The following is a 22,036-nucleotide window of genomic DNA, read 5'->3' as shown; positions in this document are numbered from 1 at the left end:
CCTTTTTGCTCCATTTGCTTGATGTCCTTATTCCGGCAGCACTTCCAGGTGTGGCGGATGTGCTGCAATGAAGGGCCCAGCAGTTCTTGCACTGCCCCCAATTTCCAAGGAGCCCTGCGGGAGACCGAGGCACTGCTACATCCCATGAGGGGCTGCCATCTAGCACTCCAGGGGAGGTAACACCCTGAGTAAGTTCTCTCCCCGGGTCCTTCCACTGACCCCGGCCATCCGCCATAACAGACAAAGGGTTTCTAAGTAATCAACAGAAGTAAGGACACCTGTGCAAATTGTTTCCTTGAATTTGAAAGGCTTCATTTACTTGAACTGCTGCAGAACATCTGTACGTTGTAACCTATTAGTTGTTCCCCAAAGTTGTTGCCCATTTGTAATATTCTCTATCCATCCATTATCCGACCTACTATAGCCTAACTACAGGGTCATGGGTGTCTGCTGGAGCCAATCCCAGCCAACACAGGGCGCAAGGCAGGAAACAAACCCCGGGCAGGACACCAGTCCACCGCAGTTGTAATATTCTGATATTGCATTTTACTTTTCAGTTTTTGCTAACATCAACTTTACATTTAAACCTCTGTCAGCTTACAGCTTACCTTTTCACCATTTTAGGTCATTTATTGCATTTCACCTGATTACATCTGGAAAAGCTGAGGTGTTCTAAAACCTTTGACCAGAAGCGTATAGAAATAAGCTTAAGTATGGTCTTGGTGGGCACTGCATTGATCTGGTGGTCCTATCCAGGAGGGGTTGTGGAAGACACCCGTCAGTTTCTCCCAAAAAGACGATTCTTAAAGAACTGAACCCTTTTTAAAATTTACATATTACTCAATAGTCATGTAGCATATGAACATGTAATAGTATGCACCAAATTATAGAGGCCCTTCATTTTTGTTCCAGATTTTGGTGCTTGAGGAAATGGTGGGATATGAAGTTGTTAGTAATGTGCTACAAATGTTATGCTTTGGACCAGTTTGTTTCAGCTGGCTATTTTATTTATTTATTTATTTATTTATTTATTTATTTTATTTACTGTCCTGCGGTGGGTTGGCACCCTGCCCGGGATTGGTTCCCTGTCTTGTGCCCTGTGTTGGATGGAATTGGCTCCAGCAGACCCCCGTGACCCTGTGTTCGGATTCAGCGGGTTGGAAAATGGATGGATGGATGGATGGATGGATGGATTTTATTTACTTATTTATTTATTTAATTTCCCATAAGTTTTTTTCTGCTTCTCTGTTTTGCATTCTTGGAGTGTTGACCCACCAGTGGGTGTTTCATGTTAATAATACAACTACAAGTTAACATCATTTTATTGCTGTTTATTTTTATCTGTGTGCCACATCATGGATTCTTTGCTTTATAAACCCCTGGCCACATTGGATGCAGTGTTCAAGATTATGGTTCCAACAGTCAAACAACCTCAGTAAGAGCCCTTGGGGTGAATGCCTTTAGACCTTTGGTTTACAATAATTTTTGATTTGGCTTTGGTGACAGACTTGTCTATAGATCCCAGTTGAAATAAGAAGTTTGAAGATGTCCTTCATCGCTAAAGATGGCTCCTCCAAGTTGATAGGAAATGATTTTAAGATGGAGCTCTGCTGTTTTCAAAAGAACAAAGTGAAAAGAAAGAGAGACACGTCTTCTGAACAATTCGTTGTCTGAAAGTCCTCAGTGTTGGTGTGTCACAGAGAGGACGTGCAGCGTTGTCCATAATGGCACTCAGTTTTGCCTTTATTTTCTCTTCCACTATTACCTCCAGAAGGTCCAGAGTGCTTTTCGTAGTTCAGCCTACTTTTTTAAATAACTTGTTAATTCAGTGGGCATCTCTTGAAGTGACATTGCTGGCCCCCCACACCACGCTGGCCATCACAGAATTCTAGAACATTTAAAGGATGCCACCACCCACATTAAGACCAAAGAGCCTGCTCTGCCCTTTCTTCTCTTGTTTCTCTGTCTGAGACCAGCCCTGCCACAGTTGGAAACTTGTTAAGGGTAAATTTCGCACAAACATTAGGAAGTTTTTCTTTATACAAAGAACGATAGACACTTGGAGTAAGCTACCAAGTAGTGTGGTAGACAGTAAGACGTTAGGGTCTTTCAAAACTCGACTTGATGTTTTTTTGGAAGAAATAAGTGGATAGGACTGGCAAGCTTTGTTGGGCTGAATGGCCTGTTCTCGTCTAGAGTGTTCTAAAGAAATGTTTCACAATGATCACATTCTGGAATTCTAAAGAAATGTTTCATTGATGTGGACCCCCAAGTACTTGTAAGAGTGGACCACCTCTACATCCACTCTATGAATAATGAATAAACATACAGTAGAGGCTCTGTAGTGCAACAAAAATCAATAACCAGTTGCTTGGTTTTGCTGCACAAAGTCCTCCCCCTGACTCCTCTCCTCTGTCTCACCCCCCCTTATCAATACCCCCCATAGGTGTAGAATCATCTGAGATTGTCTACAAGTGACATGACCTGCTGTTATATTTCTAGTCTGAGATGTGCAGAGTGAAGAGTAAAGCAGAAAGGCCTGCTCCTTGTGGTGCTCCAGTGTTGATCACACGGTCCACGAGTCTCACAAACTGCGGTCTGTTTGACCCCACAGGCTCATCCCCTGCATATCTTTGAGTTGGCCCCTTAAATGAGATGGCTGGATGGTATTGAAGGCACTGGAGAAATCAGAGAACATCATCGTCACAGTGCAGCCAGCTTTGTGGAGCAGACATAATAATTGTGTCTTCCACTCCAATCTTTGTCTGATAGTCAAACTGCAGGTGGTCCAAGTGGTCTACCACAAGGGGACTCATGTAATCCAGGACCAGCCTCTCAAAGGTCTTCATGATGTGAGACATTAGTGCCACTGGTATGCAGAGTATACCATCATAAGTGTGACAGTCTATTGATCGGTGTATGAATTTTTGGAGTATCAGATGTTAGGAATAAACAGAGTGGGTGTGTGATTCACATACTCACATGTCCTGCATTGTGAGGTAGCAGCAGTTATGGTACTATGGCCACGTGTCGCGATTCCCTGAGGGTGATCCAGCTCAATGTTGAGGGCCCAAGTGACTGGACCAGGCCAAGGAGATGTCCACATAACACTTGGCTGCGGCAGATAGAGGGTCATTTCCAGAGGGGTGGGACTTGATTGGTGGGTTGCCAAGCAGGATCCCGAGCTGTTTTGTCATGTGGTGAGTGTGGCAACATGGCATACCGATAAATGCTCCCCAACCTCACCTGACTCAACCTGGTTAACGAGCGTGTTTTTCCGTATTAAGCTCTTTGACAACAGATCACTGTGATTTTTAGTAAGGACTTCGGCTCCACCTTTTGACTACATCTCATCTCCTGATCCTATTCATTACATTTTCTCACTGTCTCTTTTAGAGTCGCCACAAGAACACGGCCTCACCTGGCGGAGTGGAAGAGAAAACTGATAAGGCCCGAGTGTTAACAGGAGCCTGTGAAAGGTAAGAAGGAGTCAAGGGGACGTAAGGGGAGCATGTTCTTAGTAGTGGATGACGTTAAGGCCCAGATGTTGGTTACATTAGTTCACTTATCTTCACACCGTGTCCTAATCTTTCCATTATACCCTTCCTTCTTCTCCTTATTTTTCTTCCTTTGTTGAAGATTGAGTTATCTCACACTCTAGATTCGATTTCAAGCATAAAGTTAATTGTAAAAGAACTGAACCCTTTTTAAAAAATGTATTACCGCCAGCCATACCACCTGCACTTCAGAACTGGTCATCCACCTGAAGCTAAGCAGGTTTAGGCCTGGCCAGTCCAGTACTTGGATGGGAGATCATCTAGGAAAAGCTTGGGTTGCTGCTAGAAGAGGTGTCAGTGAGGCCAGCACGGGGAGTGGGGTGCTCACCCTATGGTCGGAATGTGGATCCCAGTGCAGTGACGGGAACACCATGTTGTAAAAATGGCACCGTCCTTTGGATGAGGCATAACACTGAGGTCCTCACTCTCTGTGGTCATTAAAGATCCCTGGACATCTCTTCGTAAAGAGTAGGGTGAATCCCGATGTCCTGGATTAATTGCCCACCACAGCCTAGTCATTCTGGCTCCTTAATCATCCCCTGTCTGTAACTGGCTAACTGTCTCTTTCACCCCTTCATCACCTAACAGCTCATGTGTGGTGAGCCTAGTGGCTCAAAAACGGCTGCCATCACATCATCCAGGTGGACCTTGCACATTAATGGTGTTTGAAGTGGCTTCACACGCACTACATAAAGAGCTGAGTGTATCTCGATGTCCTGGCTACATTACCCACCACAGCCTAGTCATTCTGGCCTCCTAATCATCCCCTTTGTTTAATTGATCATCTCTCTCTCACCCCTTCATCACCTAACAGCTCATGTGTGGTGAGCCTACTGGCATAAAAATGGCTGCCATTACATCCTCCAGGTGGACCCTGCACATTAGTGGAGGTTATTGTGGCTTCACACACACTTTGTAAAAAGTAAAGTGTATCCTGATGTCCTGGCTACATTACCCACCATGACTTAGTATCTGCCCCCCCTAATCATCCCCTTTGTTTAATTGACCATCTCTGTCTCACCATTTTCACCACCTAACAGCTCATGTGTGGTGAGCCTACTGGCACAAAAATGGCTGCCATCACATCCTCCAGGTGGATGCTGCCCATAGTGGTGGTTGAAGTGTCTCCCCACTCACTACTTTTAACAGTGCCGAAAGCTCTATAGAAATGTAAAGAATTATTATTATTAATATTAATATTCCATATTTAAACAACAAATCAACATGTAGTGTGCACCAAATTGCCATTTTTCCAGATTTTGGTACTTGAGGAAATGCTGAGTTCTGAAGATGTCGTTCTACAAATGTTACGTTTTGGGCTTGTTTGTTTCTGTCGGTCATTTTTTGTTTTCTTTTTTTATTCTACTGCTTGTGTTTTTCATTCTTTGAACTTTCACATGTCAGGAAATATTAATTTCAGTGTCCATTCTTGTTAATAGTTGAACTGCAAGTTAATGTCATTTTATTGTCATTTATTTCTAAGCGTATTGCAGTGCCATTTTGTAGCTTTGACGTTGTGTGCCACATTATGGATTCTTTTGGTCTCGAGCAGAGGAGACCTCATGGAGGCCTTAGTCAAGTCTTTAAAATTCTCCAAGGCATTGATAAAGTAGATCTTGCAGAATTCTTACAATTTAATGGTGAATCACGTCCTCAAGGGCAGGAGTGGCAGTTAAGCATTTAAGACTGAAACCAGCCGGTAATTCTAAATTGGCCCTAGTGTGTGCTTGGTGTGTGGGTGTGTGTGTGTGTGTCCTGCGGTGGGTGAGCGCCCTGCCCGGGATTGGTTCCCTACCTTACGCCCTGTGTTGGCTGACATTGGCTCCAGCAGACTCCCGTGACCCTGTGTTCAGATTCAGCAGGTTGGAAAATGGATGGATGGAAGGACTGAAACCAGAAAGCACTTCTTTACGCAAAGAGTTTTGGGAGTCTGGAACAAACTGCTGACTCATTAAAAAGGTTAAGAAGGATCTGGATGAGATCTTGGGGCAGCTTAGCTATTAGCTAAATAAACGGGCGACAAATGGACTGGCGGGCGGCACGTTGGCACAGTCGTAGCGCTGGTGCCTCGCTGTTAGGAGACCTGTGGTTCGCTTCCCGGGTCCTCCCTGCGTGGAGTTTGCATGTTGTCCCCGTGTCTGCGTGGGTTTCCTCCCAAGGTCCAAAGACATGCAGGTTAGGTGCATTGGCGATCCTATAATGTGCTTGGTGTGTGTGTGTGCCCTGCAGTGGGTTGGCACCCTGCCCGGGACTGATTCCTGCCTTGCACCCTGTGTTGGCTGGGATTGGCTCCAGCAGATCCCTGTGACCCTGTGTTAGGATATAGCGGGTTGGATAATGGATGGATGGAAATGGACTGACGGGTCTCCTCTCGTTTGTCAAATTTCTTATGTTTGCTTTATCACTTCTTGCCGCATTCAATGCTGCATTTGAGAATGTGGATCCAACAGTCAAACAACTTCAGCATGAGACCTCGGGATGAATGCCTTTTGATCTTTGCTTCACGGTAATTCTTGTTTCGGCTTTTGTGACCACCGTGTGTATAGATTTTCGATGATGGCTCTGTATTGTCCGATTCATCTATGGTGTCAAGTCTGTATATCTTCTGATTCAAGTATGGTTTCAAGTCTGGAATTTATGTTTGTCATCAACCGAGACAAATGCTGTAGTCCAAATGAAATCTTGGGGTGCCAACATGGTAACCCCGTTTAATAAAATAATAAGTTTTAAACAAAAACACAAATGCACACAATGGTTCAGGAAGAAACAAAAACACAATCAGCCATGAGCTGTAGTGGTGAGGCTCTGAAGATCATCGCGGCTTCAGAACGGACCTCCGTCTGGCGGGTTTGATTGTACCCAACTGACAGTCCTCCTCCTAGGAGAGCTCTGCTCTTAAAGCCTGTGGACTGGAAAGAGCAGAGTCAGTTGCCCACATTGGGCATCTTCAGAGAGTTGTGAGTGAAAAAAGAGACAAGACAGTCAGCGATTGCGCCCCCTAGTGCCACGGGGTGGTAGTGCTTAGCTCTGAAGAGCCTGGAAGGCGCATACGTGACACGCCATCAGGATGTCTTCTGATTGTTGACTTCTGCCATTTCTCATCAATTCTGCATTAATCACAGATTTACTCTTCAGTTTTAGCTACAGCTTATTCAGTTCAAGGATTCAGCCCTCGAATAACTCCAGTGCCTGTGCTCAGTATACTGAAGGTCACTTTGACTCACTTTTGGTCCCGCTAACAGTTTGTACATCTAGTTTTGGTGCAAGGTTATTATAGTTTTGCCTTTTTATATTAGTTTTTATTTCTATATTTTTTCTGACCTTACTTGGAAATTCAGTTTAGTTTTAGTTTTCCTTGGTATCCTTCAATAAGGGCGCACACAAAAAGGCGAGGATCAAAAGGGTGACCTCAATTGGGCACGGCGAATAAAGGCAAACGCAACAAAATTATTACAGAAAATTTATTAGATAAAGGCAATGATTGAACGTATAAAAAGGCGAATGCAAGAATATTTATTCGCTGCGCTCAATTGAGGTCGCCCTTTTGAAGCTCGCCTTTTTATGCGCGCCCTTATTGATTAGAGACGTTTTCCTTCATTGTGTATGTTTAGTTTTAGTTTAGTTTTTATTTCACAAAGACATTTCTATTTTATTTTTATATATATTAGTTTTAGTTTTAGTAATTATGGCATGGAGCGCCTATGGAGCAGACAGAACTGTACACTTAACAGATTTGGATATGAGTTTAAAATTAGTGGAGGCTTACTACCCTACATGGTTTACTATCTGGTTCTGTTTTTGTCTGATAAAAACAAGTATAATCAAAACTAGACACTGAATATGAACAATTTTATACAATTTTATAATTTTTAAAATATTTTCTCATGGAAATCACAAGGGCAGACCCCACCTCGCTGTATTGAGGGAAACAAAGAACAAGCAGCATGTAGTGTGAAGGTTAGGGGCAGTGAGACTTGAATAGACCACCATAAAGTACACCATAAAGGACAGTAAACCCATAATGAGCAGAGCAAGAACAGGTAATAGGAGTACGGACAGGTATAAAACAACAGAGACAGCATCTGAGGTTAAGAGCAACATACAACAACAACAACAACAACAATAACATTTATTTCTATAGCACATTTTCATACAAAAAAGTAGCTCAAAGTGCTTTACATAATGAAGAAAAGAAAAATAAAAGACAAAGTAAGAAATTAAAATAAGACAACATTAGTTAACATAGAATAAGAGTAAGGTCCGATGGCCAGGGTGGACAGAAAAAACAAAAACAAACTCCAGACGGCTGGAGAAAAAAATAAAATCTGCAGGGGGTCCAGGCCACGAGACCACCCAGTCCCCTCTGGGCATTCTACCTAACATAAATGAAATAGTCCTCTTTGTATTTAAGGTTCACACGGAAGGACCTGATGATGAATGTCATGCAGAATTCTGGATTTTAATCCATCAATGTTGGAACATCATGGTGCTTTGAGTAGATGACAAACAAACCGGAAAAAGAAACAGAAGAGAAAGTAGGGGTTAGTACAGATTTTAGAGCCACCATGAATAGTTATTATAATGAATTGGATATACAGAGCATCAGGATTAAATTAAAGTGAAGTTGTGAGAAAGCCATGTTACAGTAATGTGTTTTTAGCAGTTTTTTAAAGTGCTCCACTGTATTAGCCTGGCAAATTCCTATTGACAGGCTATTCCAGGTTTTAGGTGCATAACAGCAGAAGGCCGCCCGCCTCACCACTTCTTTTAAGTTTTGCTCTTGGAATTCTAAGGAGACACTCATTTGAAGATCTGAGGTTGCGATTTGGAATATAAGGTGTCAGACATTCCGATATAAAAGATGGGGCGAGATTATTTAAGGCTTTATAAACCATAAGCAGAATTTTAAAGTCAATCCTGAATGACACAGGTAACCAGTGTAGTGACATCAAAACTGGAGAGATGTGCTCAGATTTTCTTTTCCTAGTTAGGATTCTAGCAGCTGCATTCTGCACTCGTTGCAAACGATTTATGTCTTTTTTGGGTAGTCCTGAGAGGAGTGCATTACAGTAATCTAGTCGACTGATAACAAACCTGTGAACTAATTTCTCAGCATCTTTCAATGATATAAGAGGTCTAACTTTTGCTATGTTTCTTAAGTGAAAAAATGTTGTCCTAGTGGTCTGATGAATATGCGATTTAAAATTCAGATTACAGTCAACAGTTACCCCTAAGCTTTTTACTTCTTTTAACTTTTGACTTTTAATCCTAATGCATCCAGTTTGTTTCTAATAGCCTCATTGTATCCATTATTGCCAATCACTAAAATTTCAGTTATCTCTTTATTTAGCTTTACAAAATGACTATTCATCCATTCAGAAATACAAGTAAGACATTGTGTTAGTGAATCAAGAGAATTGGGGTCATCAGGTGCTATTGATAGATACAGCTGTGTGTCATCAGCATAGCTGTGGTAGCTCACGTTGTGCCTTGACATACACAACATTATCTATACCTGTTTATCCAGAGTAGGATTGCAGGAAATCTGGAGCCTACCGCAGCAGGTTTGGATGCAAGGCAGGAAAAATCCCTGGTATGACAATTTGAATGATAAGGCTCATGTTAAGAACAAAAAGAATATGATATTTCAACTATCTATTTTGAGAGAGAGAGAAAAACATTGAAAAAAGGAGAGAAATATTTAAAAATATAATTCTGCTAATGAATTACTTTCACAATATCAGGTATTTTGAGTTGTGAATACGAACTAAAAAAGATAAATTAATAAATATGGAATCAAAACAAAAACCCATTAGTATGTTTAGTTTTTCATCACTCGTCAGACTCTCTACCTTTGTTTGAATCGCTTCATTGTTAAATGATGTTTTTAAAGCAAAAGTGATTGGTCAGCAACAATATGCTGATCTTGTATGATGACCTAGTCAGTCTCTCAATCAGTACCGTTTTATTTTCAAAAAATCGGGAGTGCTCTCCCCTCGACTTTCTTGTATACTCAGATATGGGGATGGATATTTGAGGAGTAAACCGCAAGACAATGATTATATTTTTATATTATGTACATTAAGGAACCATCAACAACAAATCAAATGAATAATATATTGAACAATTATTATAAAAGTAAAGTTGAATAAATCGGACTCTGCAGCTGTATAAATAAAAAAAAAACTTGAGTATGTGTTCAGGTAAAGTAAAAAGGTAAATCCTGGTGATGGATTTGGCCCAGAAGTTAATACAGATCTATAATTGTGGTGTAACCACATTTCGAATTTCATCCATTTATCTACTTGCGTTTTTGAGTTATCGTGTTTACACACACACACACACACACACACATGCGCGCGCGTACACACACAATTCCAAAAAACAGTATTGTTGGACAAAGGTTAGTCTATAACGTCAAGATTCATCAAAATATCGAGGTCGAATTTTTTCATGATTACTAAACTCTCTATACTTTGTATATGAGAAAGTTAAAAAACGATTTCTCCTGTGTGAAGTGGCAGGTGAATTGCTATCAACAATAAGCAGACACCTGGGAAATAAACTGAAACGTTACTCATTCGTGATTTTTCTGTCCAAATGGTAAATGTTTTGTTGACCAGCACATTCTGATTTCAGCCGTTTTAATTACATCTTGATATACAACAAGCACAAAGAAAGGGGGCAAGCAAATCGCTTTCTATTTCACACGCTTTACGCACCCGCACTCACCGCAAATGCTGTGTGAACAGCCAGCCGCCGTCCACTGGATGAATATATGTGGGGACGGCTCGTGGCGGATGACTTTCTGTTTTAGAGTTAAAACTTACAAGGGTTAAAGACTAACAGCAAGAATATTCATTCAAAAACGAAATTTAAAAATATTTTAGTAAGTTATTTTATTTCAGTTAGTTTTTCCAGCTACTTTAATAGTTTCGTTTAGTTTTAGTTTTTCATTTCGGTTTTGTTAATTATTTTATTGCAGTTTACGAAAATGTTTTTTTAATAATAGTTTCAGTTTTGATTTTAGTTTTCGTTAACTATAATAACCTTGGCTTGGTGACAGTAGTTATTTTGTGTTTTGACTTACCTTTTGACTTCATTATCAGTTTTACATTTAGGTTTTATGAGAGCACGTCTTTTGTAAGTGTCTTCTGGCTGTTCAGCTATTGGCAACGTCCAATGTTTTGGACTACGGTTTTGACTGTATTTGACTGTATACTGTATTTTCTCTCAATTTTGATACCAACCCTTGTTGATGCTTTCTGAATGAACGTGTACCTCCTGTCCCACTATGGGGAATTTCGGAGCTTTCTGTCAGATGCCCAGCTCCCACTCATGCCATTTTTCTGCCCACCTTCCATTCACTACTGCCACCCTTGACCTACCTTTTTCATCTCCTCTGTCAAGGCACCACCCCTTTTGTTCCTCTCAGTGTCAATCATCTCCCTAATGGACGCCCCTCCATGTTGGTTTCCACCACAGCAGACATAAAATCTCTCAGCCGCCAGGTTACATTCCAGCCAGGATGCTACAGTACAGGCCCAGATATTTACAGACTACGACAAACTTCTTACTTGAACGTCCAACTGACATGTGACACGTTGCCACTTTCCAGCTTCTTCATCTTATGATAGGAATGACATAGCATAGCTAGTGTACGATATAATAAAACACAACGGTCTGAGCTATCAGCAATCTGATTGGTCAGTTTGGTTTTGATGTGATTGGTTAGTGTTTGGCTTTAGTGATGAGATCGAAAAAAGGAAGTGCTAAATGTTTGGAACATGAGAAGGAGTAAAGGCGTAGGAAGCACGCTGAGAGTTTCGCCTAGAAAGACGGGAAGTTTAAGGCAAGAAAAGGTGCCTCAAAAATGACAGAGTCTGAGAAGCAGGCTTTACAGGAATGCAGTTGACAGAGAAACCATCAGTCAAGGGAGGAGGATACCGAGAAAAGTCCATCCATCCATCCATTTTCCAACCCGCTGAATCCGAACACAGGGTCACGGGGGTCTGCTGGAGCCAATCCCAGCCAACACAGGGCACCGAGAAAAGTGCAGAAGATATTTTTCGATTTATTCTGTTAACTGTCTTCAACAGGGAATGTGGCTCATACTAACAAAGAAGTACATTTCGTGAAGGCGAACCCCTCCGAAAATAAGTTTCTTGCCTGGTTTTCGGAGATTTGTTTTTGTATGTTTGAAATAGAGAGGACACAGAGGACCATGTTTTTACTTGGAATATAATTAATAAAAGGAAAAAACTGTTAGAATTAGGTGCAGAATCAGTGTCACGCCTGTCAAGTTACCATATCAAGGCCCTAAGCCCGCACCGTGCCCTCCGATATTTTACCAGGCCTCACCCTCTCTACCCGGCAAATCCAATTTACGGACGTTGTATTACACCAGGTGTCTGAACAGATGAAGGCATTCTTCAAACTGGAACAATTAGCTTTTTATTTTTAGTCTGATCATCTAAGAAGACAGAGAGCTTTTGTTGTGCTTGCATGACTCTGGTGAGATGCAAATATGAAAAACTGGTTTTTCCACCTGTGAGTTCCTCTCACCAGCCCTGCAGGCATTTTCATGTACTTTATGGCTCTTTTGGAAGTAGCAAGCAAATGAAGTACAAGGAAGGGTTTCCTTCACATTTTTTTCCAGCTATCATAATACCTGTGAGAGAATTCCAAGTGAACGGACTTCTAGTGAAGGCTGCAGGCCCAACCACCACATGCAAAGAACGAGTTCTTAGGAACTTGCTGAGCACCTTTGGTGTTCCGATGACTCACTCGCGTTCCTGTTGTCTAACGAAAAGTTCACTTAAGTTGATCTTCTTCTCCCAGGCTCAATACAAATCAAATGACGGTAAATCAGGTCTTTGACGAACCTCATCAATAAATGCGGCTCTCTGGCTGCGTGGCGTTCTCAGCCGAATCAAAAGGTGTGATGCAACGTTCTAATGAAGGTATGGTGGATTCACAATGTCTTCGGACCCCTGCACATTTTTGGCATTTTGCTATGCTTCTGTCTTGTGCTAAAATCTTTTAAATTAACTTTGTTCCTCATCAGATCAGAACCAATGTCCCAGAATGACAGGATTCTGGACATTTTTGCAAATGTATTAAGAATCTGACATTGAAAACAAGCATTCTGAGACCTTTGCTGTCACACTTGAAATTTAGCTCAGATGCATCCCATTCTATTGAGCATCACTGAAAGGTTTCTACATCTTGTTTGGGGTCCACCTGTGGTCAATTCATTTGATTGATCTGATTAGAAAAAGGCACACACACCTGTTTATAGAAGGTCCAACAGCTGAGCGAACACCAAGCCACGAGGTCAAAGGAACTGCACGAAGAACTTCGAGACAGGAGGGTGTTGAGGCTCAGATCTGAGGAAGGCTGTTAAAGATCATGCAGAATTGACCTCAGAATTCTTACAAGAGAAGAAGTCTGGAATAAGCTGTCCAGCCAAACCGAGTGTCTGGGTGAGAAGGTCCATGATAAGAGAAATGACCAAGAACCCTGAGCGAACACCAAGCTATGATGTCAATGGAATCACCTATTGAGCTTAGAGACAGGATTGTGTTGAGACACAAATCTGAGGAAGGTAGGCTACAAAGAAATGTCTGCAACATTGAAGGTTCCAACGACAAGAGGGGCCTCCATAATTCTTACACGGAAGAAGTTTTAAGCAACCAAAACTATTCCTAAAGCAGGTCACCCAGCCAGACTGGACGATTGTGAGAGAAGTGCCCAGGTAAGAGAGGTGATCAAGAACCCGATAGTCACTCATGCTGAGCTCGAGAGAACCTGTGTGGAAAAGGGAGAAACTTCCAGAAAGACAACCATCACTGCAGCACTTCACTAATCAGGGTCAGACAAAAGCCTCTCGCCAGTTAACAGTTTACAAAAAGGCACCTAAACGACTCTCAGACTGAGAGAAACGAGACCCTCTGGTCTGATGAGAACAGGATTAGTGTCACGTCGTGAGGAAACCAGACACCCGCAAAAAAGCCATCCCAATGGTGAACGCTCTGGGGTCAGGACTGTGAGACTACAGAGCTGAATGGACCAAAGGACAGAGAGATGTCCATAATGCAAACCTTCTCCAAAGTGCTCTGAACCTCAGACTGGGTTGCAAAATGACAAAGACACTAAGCACAAAACAAAAGAGTGGGGAAAGTCCTTGAGTGGCCCACTCAGAGCCCAGACTTGAACATCTGTGGAGAAATCTGAAAACAGCCTGCCCAGCGGCGATCTCCACCTGACCTGACAGATCTGCCGACAAGAATGGTAGAACATCCACACATCCAGGTGGGTGACGTTTGTGGCGTCCAACCGCAAGGAGGCTGGAATGGCTGATAATGGGCCTTCAACTAAGCGGTGAGGAAAAGGTCTGAAGACTCGTGTCCATGGGATATTTCAGTTTTTTCTTTTTAATGCATTTGCAAATATTTGTAAAATCCTGTGTCCTATTTGCCATTCTGTGGTATTGAGTGCTGTTTGATGAATACAAAACGAATTTGAAATGATTTTAGTACACGCCAGCAATAACAAAATGTGAAGAAGTGAAGGAGTGTGAAGACTTTCTAAATCTGCTGTTCCTTCCTTAGAACGTTAATTCACGCATTGCACGTTTACAGATTTTGACTCGCCTGACAAAGCCACACCATCAATGACCTGCATTTATTGCTTCATGAAAGCCCTGATTTACTGTGAACTTATTTGCATTTAGCCTGGGAGAAGAAGACACAATTAAATCATCTTATTTTCTGCAGTTGCAAAACAGGAACTCGAGTGAGTCATCAGGACGAGGTTGCAACAGAGCAAAATATGTTCATATTGATAATGTGCCATCTGTTAGAATGAAAAATCAGAAAAATGCAATGCATTTTATTACTACATGCATTACAAAATTCATTCCAACAGATGGTGCACTGCAAGTGTGAACACTGAATACATCCAACAGAGAGTAACTTCCGGAAGGACAGAAATCAGATGATCCACCTTCATAAAAGGGCAAGATAGATAGATAGATAGATAGATAGATAGATAGATAGATAGATAGATAGATAGATAGATAGATAGATAGATAGATAGATAGATAGATAGATAGATAGATAGATAGATAGATAGATAGATAGAAAGGCACTATATAGTGATAGATAGATAGATAGATAGATAGATAGATAGATAGATAGATAGATAGATAGATAGATAGATAGATAGATAGATAGATAGATAGATAGATAGATAGATAGATAGATAGATAGATAGATAGATAGATAGATAGATAGATAGATAGATAGATAGATAGATAGATAGATAGATAGATACTTTATTAATCCCAAGGGGAAATTCACATACTCCAACAGCAGCATGCTGAGAAAAAACAATATTAAATTAAAGATCTTCTTTCAACAATCTTTTAAGGATAAAGATACAGTGAAAGAGGCCATAAAAAGCATCAACAACAAAAACAACATTTATTTCTAGAGCACGGTTTCATACAAATGATGGAGCTCTTTACGAGATGAAGAAACAAAAATATAAAAATAAGATGAGGCAATACTAAGTCACAAAGAATAAAATAAGATCTGAAACAAAAATAAAAACTCTAGGGGCTGGAGAAACATCAATGATCTCAATCAGTCCTAATGGTTTTCAGCCTTCACGTGGAAGAATTAGATGATGATGGTCATGAGGCCCTCTGGCCTTCAATCCATCAATGTAAGGAGTGCATGGTGCCCTTATCAGGTTGTGGTGGTGGTGCAGATCAGAGCAGAACAGCAGAGACAGTAGGGGTTAGTAGGGATTGTGGAGCCTGAAACGTTTTCATGTGTTCAGTCGCATCTAATAACAAGACAGAAAGAAATGAAACGAAACAAATAGAGACAAGGCAGCTTAAGGTAAGGCAATCTGAGAGTGCATATTCACACACAAATGGTTACAGGATACATTATCAAACTTTAATCATTACCTCGGAAAGTCACATGGCTGTGGTGTAGCGGGTCCACAGCTCAAGTCAACAGGGCCACTTTTTAAATAAATAATCGCCACTTAGAGAGGTGACATGGTATGTGTGGCCGGAGCAGTTCCCAGGTGATGCGTGATACGGATGGTCCTCACTTAAGTGCACAGATGAGGAGTCGTCCGCATCCGTAATTGGTGCCGGGAGCTGCTAATTGCCACATCTGATCCACGTCCCTGTAATAAATAGAAGCATGAGGCGGCTAGGGAAGAAAGAAAAGGAAAAGTGAACGGAGGTTGCAGGAAAAGAAGGCAGGAAGCGGGGAGAGGAAAGTCGGTGCAAGAGAGCAAGAATGAGCAAGCGCAGCCACGCGGGCAGCTGAGCAGTGAGTCCTAGCGGGGTGTTTGACTGACACCTACTCCTGCTGAGCATGTAGTTGAGGAGCAGGAGTGACCGGAAGAAGGATGGCTCACCGCGGAAGACAGCGGGAGTCGGGAGACTTGGGAGGTGGATGCCCCAGCGTGAGCGTCCTGGTCGCTGGGGAACCCATGTCTCGGTCTGGGGAGAGCAGAACCGAAGCCAGGGATCGGAAAACCTCCAGACCAGCAGGTTAGCTGCATCTAGAGTGACTCTCCTGGTGCATTGCCTGGATGGGAGAAAGTGGGGAGTCACCAGTCAGCAGAAGAAGAATGCACCGGGCTTTATTTTTAAAAGGACAGCGTCCAGCCATTATTTTAACCTCATTTTAAAAAGGATTTTTTCTTTTTATTGGATTTTAACCTTCACTGGTTCGCTTGTTTTATTGGATTACTTAAAGATTTTTGAGATGCACTGGACTATTTATTTGAACACTTTGATTGTCGTTGTTTTAATAAAAGCACTTGGCACTTTTGAACCATTCCCTTGGTTTGTTGTGCCTCACTGCCTACCTCATCGGTGACATTACCGACGGTGTTGGGGTTCAAGAGCTCTCAGAAGGAAGATGGGAGCATGGAGCGAACCCGCATCGTCACAATGGCACTTGGAAGAATGGAATTTTTGGAGTGATTTGTATGGGTTCTCAAAGCGACCTGATTTACCGAAGTTCAGTTGCCTGTCATCAGGTGAGATGATTTCCAGTTTCTTTAGCGTTGTCCTCCAACACCAGAACTTGCCAGATCATCTACAGAGCTTTTTTAAAATCTTGGTTTGTCAGATGACTACACCAGGTAGTAATGAGACTGAAAGTGATAACAGACCCGATCAGACTGTGAGAAAAGGACAATATGAGCTCCTTGTCTACTTTAGATAGATTTTTATAGAAGAGAAATAAGTGCTGATTGTATTTAGAGAATATATTTTATGTATTTGTATTCCAGTTACGATTGTTATCTGGGTTAGGTCCTAAGGATCTACAGTCATATGAAAAAGTTTGGGAACCCGTCTTAATTCTTTGGATTTTTGTTTCTCATTGGCTGAGCTTTCAAAGTGGCAACTTCCTTTTAATATCTGACAAGCCTTATGGACACAGTAGGATTTCAGCAGTGACATTAAGTTTATTGGATTAACAGAAAATATGGAATATGCATCATAACAAAATTAGACAGGTGCATAAATGTGGGCACCCCAACAGAGATATGACATCAATACTTAGTTGAGCCTCCTTTTGTCCTCTAGATGCTGTCCTCCTATAGCCTCTGATGAGTGTCTGATTCTGGATGGAGGTATTGTTCACCATTCTTCATACAAAATCTCTCCAGTTCAGTTCAATTTGATGGACAGCCTGCTTCAAATCATCCCATAGATTTTCGATGATATTCAAGTCAGGGGACTTTGACGGCCATTCCAGAACATTGTACTTCTCCCTCTGCATGAATGCCTTTGTAGATTTCGAACTGTGTTTTAGGTCATTGTCTGCTTGGAACCCCTGCATAACTTCAACTTTGTGACTGATGCTTGAACATTATCCTGAACAATTTGTTGATATTGGGTTGAATTCATGTGACCCTTGACTTTAACAAGGGCCCCAGTCCCTGAACTAGCCACACAGCCCCACAGCATGATGGAACCTCCACCAAATTTGACAGTAGGTAGCAGGTGTTTTTCTTGGAATGCGGTGTTCTTCTTACGCCATGCAAAGTGCTTTTTGTTCTGACCAAATAACTCCATTTTTGTTTCATCAATCCAAAGCACTTTGTTCCATAATGAATCTGGCTTGTCTAAATGAGCATTGGCATACAACAAGCGACTCTGTTTGTGACGTGAGTGCAGAAAGGGCTTCTTTCTCATCACCCTGCCATACAGATGTTCTTTGTGAAAATTGCACTGAATTGTAGAACGATGTACAGATACACCATCTGCAGCAAGATGTTCTTGCAGGTCTTTGGAGGTGATCTGTGGGTTGTCTGTCACCATTCTCACAATCCTGCTCATATTCCGCTCCTGTATTTTTCTTGGCCTGCCAGACCTGCTGGGTTTAACAGCAACTGTGCCTGTGGCCTTCCATTTCCTGATTCCATTCCTTACAGTTACAGAAACTGACAGTTTAAACCTCTGAGATGGCTTTTTGTAGCCTTCCCCTAAACCAGGAGACTCAACAATCTTTGTTTTCAGATCTTTGGAGAGTTGCTTTGAGGATCCCATGCTGTCACTCTTCAGAGGAGAGTCAAAGGGAAGGAAGCCCAACTTGTAATTGACCACCTTAAATCCCTTTATATCTCATGATGGACACACCTGTCTATGAAGTTCAAGGCTTAACAAGCTCATCACACCAAGTCATCAGCATTGAGCAGTGACAGGCATTCAAATCAGCACAATGACAAGGGGACCCACATTTGTGCACAGCCAGTTTTTCACATTTGATTTAATTTCATATAACTAAATACTGCGTCACTAAAAATCTTTGTTCAGAAAACACCGCAGGACTCAGATGTTCCTAGGAAATGAAAGACATACCACTGTTATCTTTAGTGTTGAAAGGAGAGTCAATTATTATGCAGGCTGAGAGGGGGTCACAAACTTTTTCATATGACCGTATATTCATTCACTATTTCTACCTCCTCCCCGTTAACAGCAATGGGTGAACATATCTATTTCTATCTTTTAACATCAAATATCATTTCTTTGCTGTTTTTTACATTCAGAGTCAGAATGTTTTTATTACACCAGCTTACCATCCAGTCCACTTGATTTAGACAGTGGCTTACATCCTCCCCAGATACGCATCCTAGGAGTGTGGTGTCATCAGCATACTTATATAAGGGAGCACCGCTCATTGTTCTGACTCAGATCACTTGTGTACAGAGTAAGTAATAATGGTGTTAAGATGCCCCCCCTGTGGACTTCTTGTGTTTGAATGAATGAATTTTGAAAAAGCGTCCTGTACCTTGACTGTCTGTGAACAAATTAAGTCCCAAATCCATAATGTGATAAATAGGTTTACTGTACAGGGTATATACTCACGTTTAAGTTTTCCCGCGGATAAGTCGGGGCTTGATTTTGCCGTATAATTTCCTGTATTTTATAATGTCAGTTGTATAAGTTGAATGCGGAAAACTCACGCTATTGGTTCAACAGATTATGATATGCTAACGCCCGCCCACCTGAGAGAGTAACCACGGGGTACACAGCCTTTTCTTCTATGTATTCAGCCTACGTGACCACACAGTAATACCCCAACTATCACAAAGCAACATTTGCGCTGTTTTGTGTTTTTTGTATGTCACACCCTCATACTCCCTTACCTACGATGAAACATTCAATCAGAAGAAAATATGAAGCTGGTTTTAAATTAAACGTCATTGAAGTGGCAAATGGTAACTGTGCTGCTGCAACAAAATTCAACGTAGTCTGAGAAACTGGGGTGAGACTGGAAGAGGGAAGAACATGTAAAAAATAAAAGTTAACTGTCGTATTTTTGAACAGACGTATAAGCTGGGGTCTGATTTTATGGTCGATTTTTTGGGTTTCAAGACCCGACTTATACGTGAGTATACACGATACATTTATACTGTTCACTTTCCCAATGAGCATGTGAGGGTGGATGGTATTGAACGCTGAAGAAAAATCCAAAAATAGCGTACTGACCTGTGTACCCGGCTGCAAAGGAAAAGTGTGCCGTAGATCTGATGTAAGACAACAAGCAGAGCATCTTCAACTCTTCCGTTTGCACAGTTAGCAAATTGGTGGTCATCTTGAAAAGACTTTGTCTCTGTTATGAGAAATCAAGCAAAATGACCCCTTCTATTGGCTAACTAAAAAGATTGCAATATGCAAGCTTTTGAGGCAACTCAGGGTCCTTCTTCAGGCGAGATGTGAAGAAAGGGCCCCGAGTTGCCTCAAAAGCTTGCATATTGCAATCTTTTTAGTTAGCCAATAGAAGGGGTCATTTTGCTTGCTTTTGATGAATCTCAACGTTTTAGACCTCCCTGACTTTCTCGTATACGAAGTATAGGGAAAGTATTGGAATCCTCCAAAAATTCAATGTCAAGATTTTGAGGAATCTCAATGTTTTAGACCTCCCCGACTTTCTCGTATATGAAGTTTAGGGAGATATTGGAATAGTCCAAAAATTATTTGTCGAGATTTTGATGAATCTTGTTGTTTTAGACCTCCCTGACTTTCTCATATACAAAGTTTACGGAAACTATTGTAATTGACCAAAAATTTGGTGTTCAGATTTTGATGAATCTCAACGTTTTAGACCTCCCTGACTTTCTCGTATACGAAGTATAGGGAAAGTGTTGGAATCCTCCAAAAATTCAATGTCAAGATTTTGAGGAATCTCAGTGTTTTAGACCTCCCGGAGTGCAAAAATACCATTTTTACTTTCTCGAAGTATAGGAAAAGTATTGTAATCGTCCAAATATTTAATGTCAAGATTTTGATAAATTTCGATGTTTAAGACCTCCCTGAGTCCAAAAATGCCATTTTTGGAAATATGTCTGTGTGTGTGTTTGTGTGTGTGTGTGTGTGTATATAAATACAATAACTTGAGTTCTTTGTCGAGATTTTGATGAATCTCGATGTTTTAGACCTCCCTGACTTTCTCATATACAAAGTTTACGGAAACTATTGTAATTGACCAAAAATTTGGTGTTGAGATTTTGATGAATCTCAACGTTTTAGACCTCCCTGACTTTCTTGTATACAAAGTATAGGGAAAGTATTGGAAACCTCCAAAAATTTGATGGCAATATGTAAACTACTGTCACAAATAATTGACTAAACTCTCGTGGTAGATAGGATGGGTTAAGTCCGACAGTGAGTAGTTCTATATTCGGCATGCAGATGCACTCTTTTACAGTGATATTCTTGCACCACCTCTTTTGTTAATGTGAAGGCAGACCCCACCGCCCGTCTGAGTACCAGAAGCTAGCTTTTCTGTCTTGCTATGCACACACAAATCCATCCATTTCAACAGCTGTATCTGAGTCAGTTTAGTTTGTGATCGACAGCTGGGACACCCTGAGGATGGAAGGATGGGGAGAGGCAGTGAGTTTTGTACACTGCTTCCCCCAAAACGCTAGATGGTAGCTCCCCTGGAATGTAACGGTGCCCCGGATTCCCGCAGGGTATCCTGCGATTCGGAGTGTGTTTTCTCAGCCCTGTTGGGTACCGTGGGTGACACCGGCAGGAGCTGTAACAGTACCAAAGGAGCCATGCCTCATTCATAGAGGATGGGAGCTCTGATGTACTTCCGGGCTGAAGAAAAGCCAGTTCTCCACCTGACCCGGAAGTGCTAGGAAGTCATGTGGACGGATGGGCAGAAGCACTTCCGGGTCAAGGACTATAATAAGGACTGTTGGAGACCCAGCAAGCGAGCCGTAGACGGAAGGTAGAAGACAGAGCTTGCTGGGAGGTGTGGAGGTGAGAATTGTGTTAATTTATTCTTTATTTGTATTCTTATTATTATTGTGTTGTCTGTTTAGTGGTGGCTGTGGTGCTTAAGGCACTATTCCGAGAAAGAAGTTATTAAAAGTCTTCTGGGTGCTTTTACTTTGTGTCCTGAGTGTCAGTCTGTTGGGGTTAAAGGGACAACAGCGACCCCTGGCGTTCACAACTTAAACGAGGTCTCAGTAAAGCACATTAGACAGCTTTCTCAGTATTCGCAGAGGTGTCTCTCGGATGTTGTCAGCTCGTCCAGTTTATTCCGAAAGGACTGTCCATTGCTCATGATGATAAAGGGTGGCGCACGAAAAACCGAACCATCTCCGACTCCAATGTCGACATACATTTCTTGTGTACCCGAAATGAGCAACGGGGCCCGATTCTTTTTGCAGCTTGCAACTGACTCAGTCTTACTCCATTTCTTCACCAACTCGTGAATACTGCTCTTTGCTGGTAGGTTTATGCTAGGAAACTTCTGTGTGAAAATACAATACAATACAATTTATTTTTGTAGAGCCCAAAATCACACAAGAAGTGCCGCAATGGGCTTTAACAGGCCCTGCCTCTTGACAGCCCCCCCAGCCTTGACTCTCTAAGAAGACAAGAAAAAACTCCCAAAAAAAACCTAGTAGGGAAAAAA

General features: G+C 41.7%; 1 protein-coding gene across 1 annotated transcript in view; it reads left to right on the top strand.

Moving 5' to 3' along the window:
* ehf (ets homologous factor) overlaps window positions 1–22,036 on the top strand; it is a 213,049-nt gene that overhangs the window by 83,607 nt on the left and 107,406 nt on the right. Inside the window, exon 2 of the mRNA XM_051923632.1 lies at window positions 3,397–3,479. The gene's annotated coding sequence lies outside the window, so the exon portion shown is untranslated. The remainder of the gene's footprint in view (window positions 1–3,396; window positions 3,480–22,036) is intronic.

This window comes from Erpetoichthys calabaricus, chromosome 2 (genome assembly GCF_900747795.2).
Source record: "Erpetoichthys calabaricus chromosome 2, fErpCal1.3, whole genome shotgun sequence".
In the NCBI taxonomy this organism is placed as follows: Eukaryota; Metazoa; Chordata; class Cladistia; order Polypteriformes; family Polypteridae; genus Erpetoichthys; species Erpetoichthys calabaricus.
This window is presented reverse-complemented; position numbering and strand designations above follow the sequence as displayed.